Source organism: Rutidosis leptorrhynchoides, chromosome 2, assembly GCF_046630445.1.
Source record: "Rutidosis leptorrhynchoides isolate AG116_Rl617_1_P2 chromosome 2, CSIRO_AGI_Rlap_v1, whole genome shotgun sequence".
Taxonomy (NCBI): Eukaryota; Viridiplantae; Streptophyta; class Magnoliopsida; order Asterales; family Asteraceae; genus Rutidosis; species Rutidosis leptorrhynchoides.
In genome coordinates this window covers 133,340,346-133,352,438 of record NC_092334.1, presented here as the reverse complement: position 1 = coordinate 133,352,438, position 12,093 = coordinate 133,340,346, and the positions used below count along the sequence as shown (strand labels likewise).

Genomic DNA, 12,093 nt, shown 5'->3' with positions numbered 1-12,093 from the left:
GACCTGATATTCCTGTTATACCTGAGGTTCCAGTTGTTAATCAAATGGCTCAACAAGGTCAGAGTATGGTGGAAAAGATGAAGGCCTCCCGAGTAGGCCAGAGTCACGCTATCAGAGTTCCAGAAGTTAGGAATGATTTTAAGATCAAAGGCCCAATTCTCATTATGATTACGAAGAAATGTTAGTTTGGAGGGGAACCACAAGAGGATGCTAATGAGCATATTCATATTTTCTGCAGATTTGTGGTTGTTCAAGTTCATTAATGTCCAAGATCATGTCATTTATTTGAAGCTTTTCCCATGGTCCTTAAAGGGGGAGGCTAGAGTTTGGTTAGACAGTTTACCTGAAGGTACGATCGAGGATTGGAATACTTTGATGGAAAAGTTCTTGAGCAAATATTTTCCTGCATCCAAGGCTAGTAGACTTCAGCAAGAAATTTCTCAGTTTCGTCAAAAGCCTAACGAGACTCTTTATGATGCCTGGAATCGCTTCAGCCGATTGTTGCAATCTTGTCCTCAACATGGTTTAGATAATTTTACTAAGGTACAAACCTTTTATAAGGGATGTAATATCAATACTCATATTACCATTGATCAAGCAGCAGGAGGTAGTCTCATGGAAAAGACCGAAGAAGAGGCATACGGGATAATTAAGAAGCAAGCTGAGTATTCTCATGAGTGGCATGAGGATAATGATTTGGGTCGTTCTTCTTCTTCAGTTGCAGTCGTCGGTGCTTACGATGATTTTGCTTCCATTAATGCTAAGTTAGATAAGTTTGGAAGACACTTAGAGAAGGTTGACAAAGACATCCACGGGATGATGGTTGGTTGTGAATTCTGTGGTGGCTTTCATTTGGGTAAAGATTGTGATGTGGGGTTGACTATGAACCAGAAAGAAGAGATCAATTTTAGTCAGCAGAACAATAATCAATTTCAAGGGCGAGCTCAATTTAACAGGAATTTCAACAATCCTTATAATCCTCAAGGTAATCAGGGTTCGAGGTTCCAGCCGGGATCTAGTGGAGGATTTCAACAGCAAGCTCCCGGGTATTTTCAAAAGTCCCAAGCTGAAGAGAAAAAGTCTAATCTTGAACCTATGATCGAAAAGCTTGTGATATCTTAAACTCAGCTTGTTACTACTGTTACTCAAAACAATGAGAAGAATGATCAAATATTTCGAAATCAACAAGCCGCTATTCAGAATTTAGAGAAACAAATCTGTCAGCTTGCTAACAAGAGTAATGAGAGGAAACCGGGGGAGTTACCGAGTAAAACAGATACTAACTTGAAGAATGGGCACGTTAATGCTATCACCACCCGAAGTGGTTTAGCATATGATCCACCGAGGAAGCCCGACGAGTATGATTTGAGGGTTCTGTTAGCTAAGGATAGTGAGCCAGTTGTTGTTAGTGAACCGGAGGGGGAAAAAGAGCCAGAACAAGTGATTGAGAAAGTTGTAAGGGTAACAAAAACCTTTGCTGCTAAACTGGTAGTCAAAGAGTATCAACCACCGCTCCCATTCCCGAGGAAGCAGAGATTGGAGAAGCTAGAGGCAGAAAAGTCCAAGTTCATGGACTTGATTAAAAAAGTTAACATAAATATGCCTTTTATTGATATGATTGCAGGTATGCCAAAGTATGCAAGGTTTCTTAAGGATTTGCTAACTAACAGGAAGAAGCTGGAGAACGTGTCTTCAGTCAGGTTGAATACCGTATGTTCAGCGGTAGTCGCAAACAAGCTTCCCGAGAAGCTTGAGGATCCTGGGAGTTTCACCATCCCTTGTTTACTTGGTAACTTAGATTGTATGAGGGCATTGGTGGATTTGGGGGCTAGCATTAATTTAATGCCTTATTCTATTTATCTAAAACTAGACCCCGGGGAGTTAAAACCCACGCGTATGGCTATTCAGCTAGCTGACCGTTCTATTAAATTCCCTCGTGGAATCTTAGCGAATATACTAGTTAAGACCGGGTCGTTAGTTTTCCCGGCTGATTTGGTGGTGTTGGATATGGAAGTGGATGAACGGATTCTGCTTATTTTGGGTCGACCATTTTTGAATACTGCTAGATGTATCATCGATGTTTATGGCCAAAAGTTGACCCTTAGGATAGATGACTTGAGTGCAACATTCTCAATCGACCATGCTTTAAAATACCCTGCGTACACCGATGATACATGTTATTTTCTTAAGACTGTGGACGTCCAGTCTGAGTTTTTGCAGGAATTCCCTGAATTACAGGGTTCAGGAGAATGCTCATTGGTTGAAATTGATGAGTAGTTGCAGGTTGAGGAGGTGGATATTTTGACCGCCTTGATAGAAAACGGCTATGAGCCGACTGAGGAGGAATTCAAAGAACTCGATCGTGATGCTGATTACCGGAGCAAGTCTTCAATTGAAGAACCTCCCGAGTTAGAATTTAAGCCACTTCTAGATCATTTGGAATAAGCTTATTTGCAGGAGGAATCTAAGCTCCCGGTAATTATTTCTTCTTCTCTTACTACAGGTCAGAAAACTAAGCTTGTAACCATGCTTAAGGCCCATAAACCGGCCATTGCGTGGAAAATTCATGACATCAAGGGTATTAGTCCTTCCTATTACACCCACAAAATCTTAATGGAGGATAACTCCAAACCTGTGGTGTAACGTCAAAGGAGGTTGAACCCACACATGCAAGATGTCATGAAGAAAGAGATCATTAGGATCTTCGATGCAGGTCTTATTTACCCAATTTCTGACAGCCCGTGGATAAGCCCGGTACACTGTGTACCTAAGAAAGGTGGTATGACTGTTACCACCAATGATAAAAACGATTTAATTTCCACTCAGACTGTCACGGGGTGGCGTGTTTGTATTGACTACCGAAAGTTGAACGACACCACACGCAAAGACCATTTACCGTTACCTTTCATGGATAAAATGCTAGAGAGGTTAGCGGGAAATAGCTTTTATTGTTTTCTTGATGGTTTTTCGGGCTATTTCCAAATTCCTATCTCGCCCGAGGACCAAGAGAAAACCACTTTCACGTGCCTGTATGGCACATTCTCATACCGTCACATGCCCTTTGGCCTTTGTAATGCTCCAGCCACTTTTCAAAGGTGCATGATGGCCATATTCAATGATATGATAGAAGATTGCATAGGGTGTTCATGGATGACTTTTCGGTCTTCGGTGACTCTTTCGATTCATGTCTTCTTAATTTAGAACGGATGTTGGTAAGGTGTGAGAAATCTAATCTTGTGCTCAACTGGGAAAAGTGTCATTTCATGGTACAAGGGGGCATCGTCCTCAGGCACAAAATTTCTAAGAACTTTATTGAGGTGGATCCCGCAAAGGTTACTGCTATTAAGAACCTTCCACCTCCTACCGATGTTAAGGGTGTTCGGAGTTTTCTCGGGCACGCCGGTTTTTACCGGCGGTTCATTAAGGATTTTTCCAAAATCACTAACCCGATGAACAAACTACTCGAATAGGACACACCTTGGAACTTCTCCGAAGAGTGCCAAAAGGCATTCCAGCTTCTTAAGGAGAAACTCATCAATGCACCTATCATAATTGCTCTAAATTGGTCCCTTCCATTCGAGCTTATGTGTGATGCATCCGATTTTGCTGTTGGCTCTGTTTTGGGCCAAAGGGTCGAGAAACATTTTTGACCCATCTATTATGCAAGCAAAACCTTTCAAGGAGCACAGTTGATTTACACTACCACTAAAAAGAGCTCCTTGTGGTGGTCTTTTCGTTCTATAAGTTCCGGTCCTACTTAGTCTTATCTAAGACTATTATTTTTACAGACCATTCTGCTTTAAAGTACCTCTTCTCGAAACTGGATGCCAAACCTCGATTGCTTAGATGGATCTTGCTTTTGCAAGATTTCGATATCGAGATCCTAGATAAGAAGGGTGCTGAAAATCTTGCGGCCGACCACTTGTCTAGACTTGAGAATCCAAATATCGAAGTCCTTCATGAGTCAAGTATTCATGATGATTTTCTCGATGAGTATCTCATGAATGTGGACAAGGTGGATGAGCCATGGTATGTGGACATAGCTAATTATCTTGTTGGGGGATTCTTGGAGAAAGGGTGGTCACATCAAAAGAGGAAGAAATTCTTCAGTGACCTTAAACACTATTTCTGGGAAGATCCCTATATTTTTCATTGTTGTCTGGATGGAGTCATTCGAAGGTGCATTTTCGGTGAGGAATGCACTCGTATTTTGTTGGAGTGCCATCGTGGCCCGACGGGTGGGCATTTTGGTCCCCAAATCATGGGGAAGAAAGTTTATGAGGCCGGTTTTTATTGGCCTAGTATTTTTAAGGATGCCCATGCCATTTCTAACTCTTGTGATGCTTGTCAACCGGCCTGACAAATCATTAAAAGTGACGAAATGCCTCAACAAAGCATCCAAGTATGTGAGGTGTTTGATGTTTGGGGCATTGATTTTATGGGCCCGTTTCCGAAATTGTTAATACCCGGAAATTTCCTACCAAATTTAAACTTAATCTTTATATGATTTCGATACGATAAGCAAAGTCTATAAAGTTGAGTCTCAAAATTTTTGAACTGTTTACATGAATTCATTGACCTTAACTGTTTTCGACGATTCACGAACCTATAGACGTAAATAGAAATGTACATGTAATTAACTATACATATAAATAATTATATATATAGTAGAGAACTGATATGTAGATATTATGAAAGATAAGTTAAAATCACTAAAACTTGTTATTAATCGATTCGAACATAATTTGTCAACGATTAACAAAGTATTAAATATATATTGTATACTTTGAGTTTATTGGTTTCAATATATATATATATATATATATATATATATATATATATATATATATATATATATATATATATATATATATATATATATAATTAATATAAATATCTATTTAATATTCAAAACATAATTTTATATATAATAGTTGAAAATATCTATATTATATATATATATCTATATTATATATATATATATATATATATATATATATATATATATATATATATATATATATATATATATATATATATATATATATATATATATATATATATATATATATGACTTATATACAAAAATTAATATTATATATAATATTAAATATTCAAACATGTTACTATATGAAATAAGTATTACGGAATTAATAATATAAAATTTTAATATATCAAATTTTATTACAAGATAATTTATAGTTGTCAGATTAATGTTATTATTACTTTCATTATAAATAGTAATATTAATATTTATATCAGTGTTATTAATGATGCTATGTAGAAATAAAATACGATACATTTAAATTATAATATTATTACTAATATTAATATTATCAATAATAATATAATTAGAATCTTATTATTATTTTTATTATTATCATTAATAATATTATTATTATAAATTTTCACTAAAATTATTGTTGTTGTGACTCATTATTAATATTACTCTTATTTATTAATATTATTATTAATATTTTTGATTATAATTAATATAATTATAATTATTTATTATTAATTCATTATTTGTTAATATCATTTATATAAAAAAAAAGGAAAACCGTATATATTGAATTGGAAAAGCAGAATTGGGTTTCAAATCATTTTCTAGCTGTAGGTGATTGATTCCGTTCGTACAAATCAGGATTTAACTCCAATACCAGTCCAAAATCAGTTAACAATCCAAATCACTTTTTATATTTTATGTCTGTATGATTATTCCATTTTGGCGATTTGTTTCTGTTATTTAATCGATTAAGTCATGATATTAGGTAAGAGTGATTCAGTCTTTCATTATCATTATCAATTAAAAGCATTACAGCCTCAATCTGCTTAAATTTAAAATGAAAATTTTTTTTTTAAAAAAAAGAACCCAGTCGATACTCTGTTCGTGTTCTATCTTTTTAAAGGCTCGAATTCGAATTTAATTTCAAAATCTGTAAATGTAGGATTATTAGGAATCCTTTGTTTAATCTATTTGCAAAAGCTGAAGTTCCAATTCGTTTTATCAAATTCTAATTTTGCAGTCAAAGTTTTTGTTATCAAAAAGTCAAACTGGTTTCTATGAACAAATTCATTTTCTTTGTTACAAATCAGATTCAATTGATGATGGAGAAAGTTTTTAAGGGTGATTTGCAAACTAATTTGTTTAGAAATCATGAATTAAAACGGTCTTAATTTCAAAAGCACCATTTATGTTCATCGTGTTCATCAGTTACAGCGTTTTATTTTTTTTTCTGTTTGGAAAATTAACCCACTCCATTCAAGTCATTTTCTGTTTTAATTATAGGACTTAAATCTATTAGAAATTGGTCGTTTTAATTGTTAAATTCTTTAATTAAATTTTGAAATTGAAGAAAGGTGATGCAACTGAAAAGTGTATAAAGTAAATGATGAATGGTATAATTACAGAAAAATGGGTATGGTTCGATGGTTAAGAGTGTTTGTGGGATAGCGAGGGGTCATGGGTTCAATCCCGTTTCAGAGTTTTTTTTTTTTTTTTTTTTTAAAAACTGGTTCCTTGAAGGTAGTTCTTTTTCTTTTATATTTTCTTTTATTATTTTGAATATTATTATTAAAGTTATTAAAATTACAATTATTATTATTATTATTAACATTATTATTATTATTATTATTATAATTATTGTTATTAGTATTGTTATTATTAGTTATTATTATTATTATTACAAGTATTATAGTTATTATGATTATTAATGCTAAAATAGGTAATAAGTATCATTCATTATTGTTATTATGATTAAACTTATAATTAATATTGATATTATTAACATCATTAAAAAAGAATATGATGTTATTATTAGAATATGTATTATTATCATGAAATTACTAAAAATCAATATCATAAATATCATTAACAGTAAAATTAATATTTTTACAAGTATTATTATTAATATCATTATTATTATCATTAATAGAGTTATTATTAACATAAGTATATTATTAATGTTATTATCATTATTTTTACTAATATTAACTTAATATAATTTAAACTACCGATTTGATAAACAAATGAAATACGTAAATATATATATTTAACACATATAACATAAGACAATATTTTATTATATAAAAGGAATATATGAAATATAAATATATTATTAATATAAAAATAATATCATTAATAAGTTATATATATAAACTTATTTGACTACGATTGTGTGTATTAATATATATACACAAATGATATAGGTTAGTGAATCCAAGGCCAACCATGCATTGTTCAATATCGTCATATGTATTTTTACTACAAAATACATTATTGTGAGTTTCATTTGCTCCCTTTTAATTACTTTTGTAATATATATTTTTGGGCTGAGAATACATGCGCTGCTTTTATAAATACTTTACGAAATAGAGACAAGTGATCAAAAATGACAATTCTGCGGATTGATGTGCTAGGTAATTTAGTTACATGTTATAAGAGCATGTTAGCGCGAATCCTAAAGATAGATCTATCGGGCTTAACACCCCCATCCTGTAGGCTGCACTAGACATAAGAGCTAGTGGGCGGATGTTTAGTACTTCGAGGATTATTTATACACTTGCGAGTGTACATATCCATCTTTGCGAAGATGACTTATTATATTATTGTTAAGGTTGGTTACTGAGGCCTCAACATAAGCAGAACGGTTTTATACACTTGCGAGTGTACATATATTTATAAACGGAAATCTTGTGGTCTATTAATATATTGAAATGATTATTATGATAAACTTATGAACTCACCAACCTTTTGGTTGACACTTTAAAGCATGTTTATTCTTAGGTATGAAAGAAATCTTTCGCTGTGCATTTGCTCATTTTAGAGATATTACTTGGAGTCATTCAGGACATATTTCAAAAGACGTTGCATTCGATTCGTTGAGTTCATCAAGATTATTATTAAGTCAATTATAGTTGAATATATTATGAAATGGTATGCATGCCGTCAACTTTTGATGTAAAGGAAGTTTGTCTTTTAAAAATGAATGCAATGTTTGTAAAATGTATCATATAGAGGTCAAGTACCTCGCGATGTAATCAACTATTGTGAATCGTTTATAATGGATATGAACGGGTCCTTTCAGTTAGTATCAGAGCGGTGGTCTTAGCGAACCAGGTCTTGCATTAGTGTGTCTAACTGACAGTTGTTTAGATGCATTAGTGGGTTTGGACTTCGACCGTGTCTGCATGTCAAAAGTTTTGCTTATCATTTAATGTCGAAAATTATGTGCTTATCATCCTTAAAGTGTAAACACGTCTTACTGCCTCTATTGCATAGACAGTTTATAGATAATTTCATATCTTAGCGTATCTGTTATTGTTACACTTGCCTGACAACTTCCGTAGATTATTATATATGCATATGTAAATTATGTATTGCAGGATACTAATCTACATCCTATAATCTAATTCATATCGAAAATCCTCCATCTGATCGTACGAGATGGATCCCTCAACCAGTTCAAATTCCTCGAATTCTGACAGCTATTCTGATATGGAGTTTCACCTAAGCTCCGAAAGCAGTGTCACCAGAATGAATCAACCAATTCATTTGATGGGTTCGTAGCCTACTTAATCATTGGAGAAAAAAAGAAGCTGATCCTTTCTATCAACCAAATTCACCTCTTGGCGAAGAACCTGAAGCACTTACCGGTGAACCAGTCCGAAATACCATTCTCACCCTCATTTCCCGAATATCTCGTCATGATTATATTCTATATAAAATTTTAAACCTTATTCATTCACTCATTTCGACCGACAATCATCCCGGAATAATAGAAGAAGTCAACGAACTTTGCGCTCTAGTAATCAATTTAGAGAATATGGTGCAAAACTTACCAGCTTCAGCATCAACACCAGTACCACCAACAACCCAAGTTTTAACATCACATGCCTCAACATCACAATCTGTACCTCGAGCATAATCATCGTTCTACATGACGTTCTACATCATTTATCTTCGTAGGACATGACGATTATGTAATCTCTAATGTTCTAGAGATTATATATTCTTGTTCTAACGGTAAATTAAATGAGTTTAATATCATATTGACTCATTAAATCCATGATTGCATCTGAAGAGAATATATATGTAAGTATATTTTCATAAAGATTGTAATTAAAAATTCTTTTGTACAAACGATTAATGGTGAAAATATTTTAACGGGTAGGTAATACCCGAGAAATATTTAGATTTCACATTAATAAGTTACACTGTACATTCTTCGAATCTAATTCAACATTCATTTACTATCCTACTTACACCCACAGATATACGTATCCGTTCACTGCAGAATAACCATTTTCATTCAATTTCATAATTGGATTTTGACATATCAGAATCCAACAAGTGGCATAAAGAAGAAAACATTGAACAAAATAAAAATTTGTTAGAAACAAATAATTTAACTATGAGAAGAATTTTGTTAAGAATCCACGCTAACTGTTCCTAGCTAACTGTTCCTAGCTAACTGATTACATTTTATTTATCACAATTTATATTCTCGCAATTTTATTTATCGTCATTTAATTTCTGTTATTTATTTTACGCACTTTAATCGGGACACGTATACAAGGTTTTGACATATCATATCGACGCATCTATATATATTATTTGGAATAACCATAGACACTCTATATGCAGTAATGCTGCAGTTAGCTATACAGGGTTGAGGTTGATTCTATAATAATATATATACTTTGAGTTGTGATCGAGTCTGAGACATGTACACGGGTCACGATACGTATTAATTAATTCGAATATTATATATTAAGCTATATATGAATTATTGGACTGTTAACTGTGGACTATCAACTGTGGACAACTAACATTGGACAATTAAAATGAATTAAAATACTGATTATAACATATGAAACTAAATAATTCTTCAAGCTTGCCACTTGATTTCATCTTAAACCTCATTTGTATCTTGACAATTACAATCTGCGTTCAAACCTTTCATGATTCTTGAAAACACCTCAATCGAGATGATGAACCAATCGCACTTCATCTACGAAAGAAAAGATTGATGAATATAATTATGCACCTGAAAAACTCTTGGAAACTGAGTAAACGTTTAACACAAAGCTGTGCTAATTCCTTTAGCGTTATTATTACCAAAAATAACTTTGCAACTTCTGTTCGAGATAGCCATATTTGTCACAGCTCCAGCAAATCAACTTCGACTTTTCGTTCGAAACAACCTTATTATAACTTTGATATATATGCGTTCTCTTTATTGTTACCGGGGAACCTTTTATATTCCACCATGTTACCATCAGCGTTTAATCATCTAAAAACACAATTCTCCTGAAACCACCTCGGATTGATAACCGATGATTCAGATATCGTAGCATTAAATGCAGAGGAAACAGAAAAAAATTGTAGATGGTCTAAATGGCCAAAAGTTTGATGATAAAGAAGGGAGTATTAGGAACGCTCGATAGAAAATTTGGTACTGAAAAATAGATTGAGCAAACCATGAAGGAGACCAAGGTCAAATACAAGGACCATACCATATATTCAAAGAATCCACGTAATTCTGGATCCGATGAAACCTTCTATGAATATCTCGCTCCTTATTCATGTTAAAATCTTGCAGAGCATCTTTCTTCATCAACCATCGAACTTTGAAATTCTGAAATATCATCATAAATATCTTCGATATTTCTGAAGATATTTTCATAAATATTCTCGTCGGAAATTATTTATCTTTTCGTGCTATCTATATTACATCATAAAGGAAACTACTTTAGTTTCTAAATTTCTTTAAAAATTCGAGTTTGAATTATGAATGATTTTAAAGTAGTGTTGGAAATTGATGCATGAGTTAGTATAATATAATGACACTTGATCAACGTGATTATATTACAGTAAGTCATGCTGAGTTTCTAATGGAACGTGATGATTCACAGACCACATCATGTGTCATGTTACACGACTCTGGTATTCTATTTAATCCCCTAAAAATATCAAGAAAATATCTTCTTGATGATTCAGTCTTTCCCGGATATTCTGGTAATTTTGACAAAACAATTCTTGCTATTACCGTTCCTTTCTGCTTAATATATTATGATCAATCGAAACTTCATACCTATGAATTCTGGACTATTATTCGCATGACTTAAAGTCGAGAAAAAGAAAACAAAAGCATAGAGCTTCGAAATATAATGGAAAATATAAAGCCCAATAACAATACATAAATTACAAACCGTGTATATCAATGTTTATCACAACATAAAGGCACGGGAGAATTAAAAACACTATAACCCCAAGGGCGAAGTAGAAGAAAGCAGATTCCTCTGGTGGAAGTTGGAAAAGGAGAATGATTGTTGCGATAGTCAGGATAAGGACAAGGATCAGAAATGGATTAAGCATTTTCACAATCTTTTGAATTTGGGAATTGAGTATAGGAATAGTAAAAGTAATGGAACTGAAGAAGTTGATTTATAGTGAAATATCTGATAAAGAAATCAAGACAGATCTCCGCATTTAATTAGAGAGATTCTAATTTCCTGAATTACCGAAGAATCAAATCTTTTAGATTTCGAAGATTTTCTTTAAATCCCTTGAATTCCGGAATTCAACCATGACTACTCCAAAGTTATGATGAAACTTGTCTTTCTCGTTTCACTATTTAGTGATAGCTTCATTCGTATTCTTCGAGAAATCGAATTGTCTTATTCATATTACTCAATGGTGATAAAACTCTATTAATCAGCTCATATGAGTCATGAAAACATACTTATTGTCAGCCATGACGATCCCAATCAAATTTCGGGACGAAATTTCTTTAACGGGTAGGTACTGTGACGACCCGAAAATTTTCGACCAAATTTAAACTTAATCTTTATATGATTTCGATACGATAAGCAAAGTCTATAAAGTTGAGTCTCAAAATTTTTGAACTGTTTACATGAATTCATTGACCTTAACTGTTTCCGACGATTCACGAACCTATAAACGTAAATAGAAATGTACATGTAATTAACTATACATATAAATAATTATATATATAGTAGAGAACTGATATGTGATTTAGATATTATGAAAGATAAATTAAAATAACTAAAACTTGTTATTAATTGATT

General features: G+C 32.8%; 1 non-coding gene across 1 annotated transcript; it reads right to left on the bottom strand.

The window, feature by feature from the left end:
- Nucleotides 1–420: 420 nt before the first annotated feature.
- Nucleotides 421–527, bottom strand: LOC139894712 (small nucleolar RNA R71). The gene has a single exon (XR_011775198.1). It is a non-coding gene; the product is annotated as a small nucleolar RNA R71 (small nucleolar RNA).
- Nucleotides 528–12,093: the final 11,566 nt, after the last annotated feature.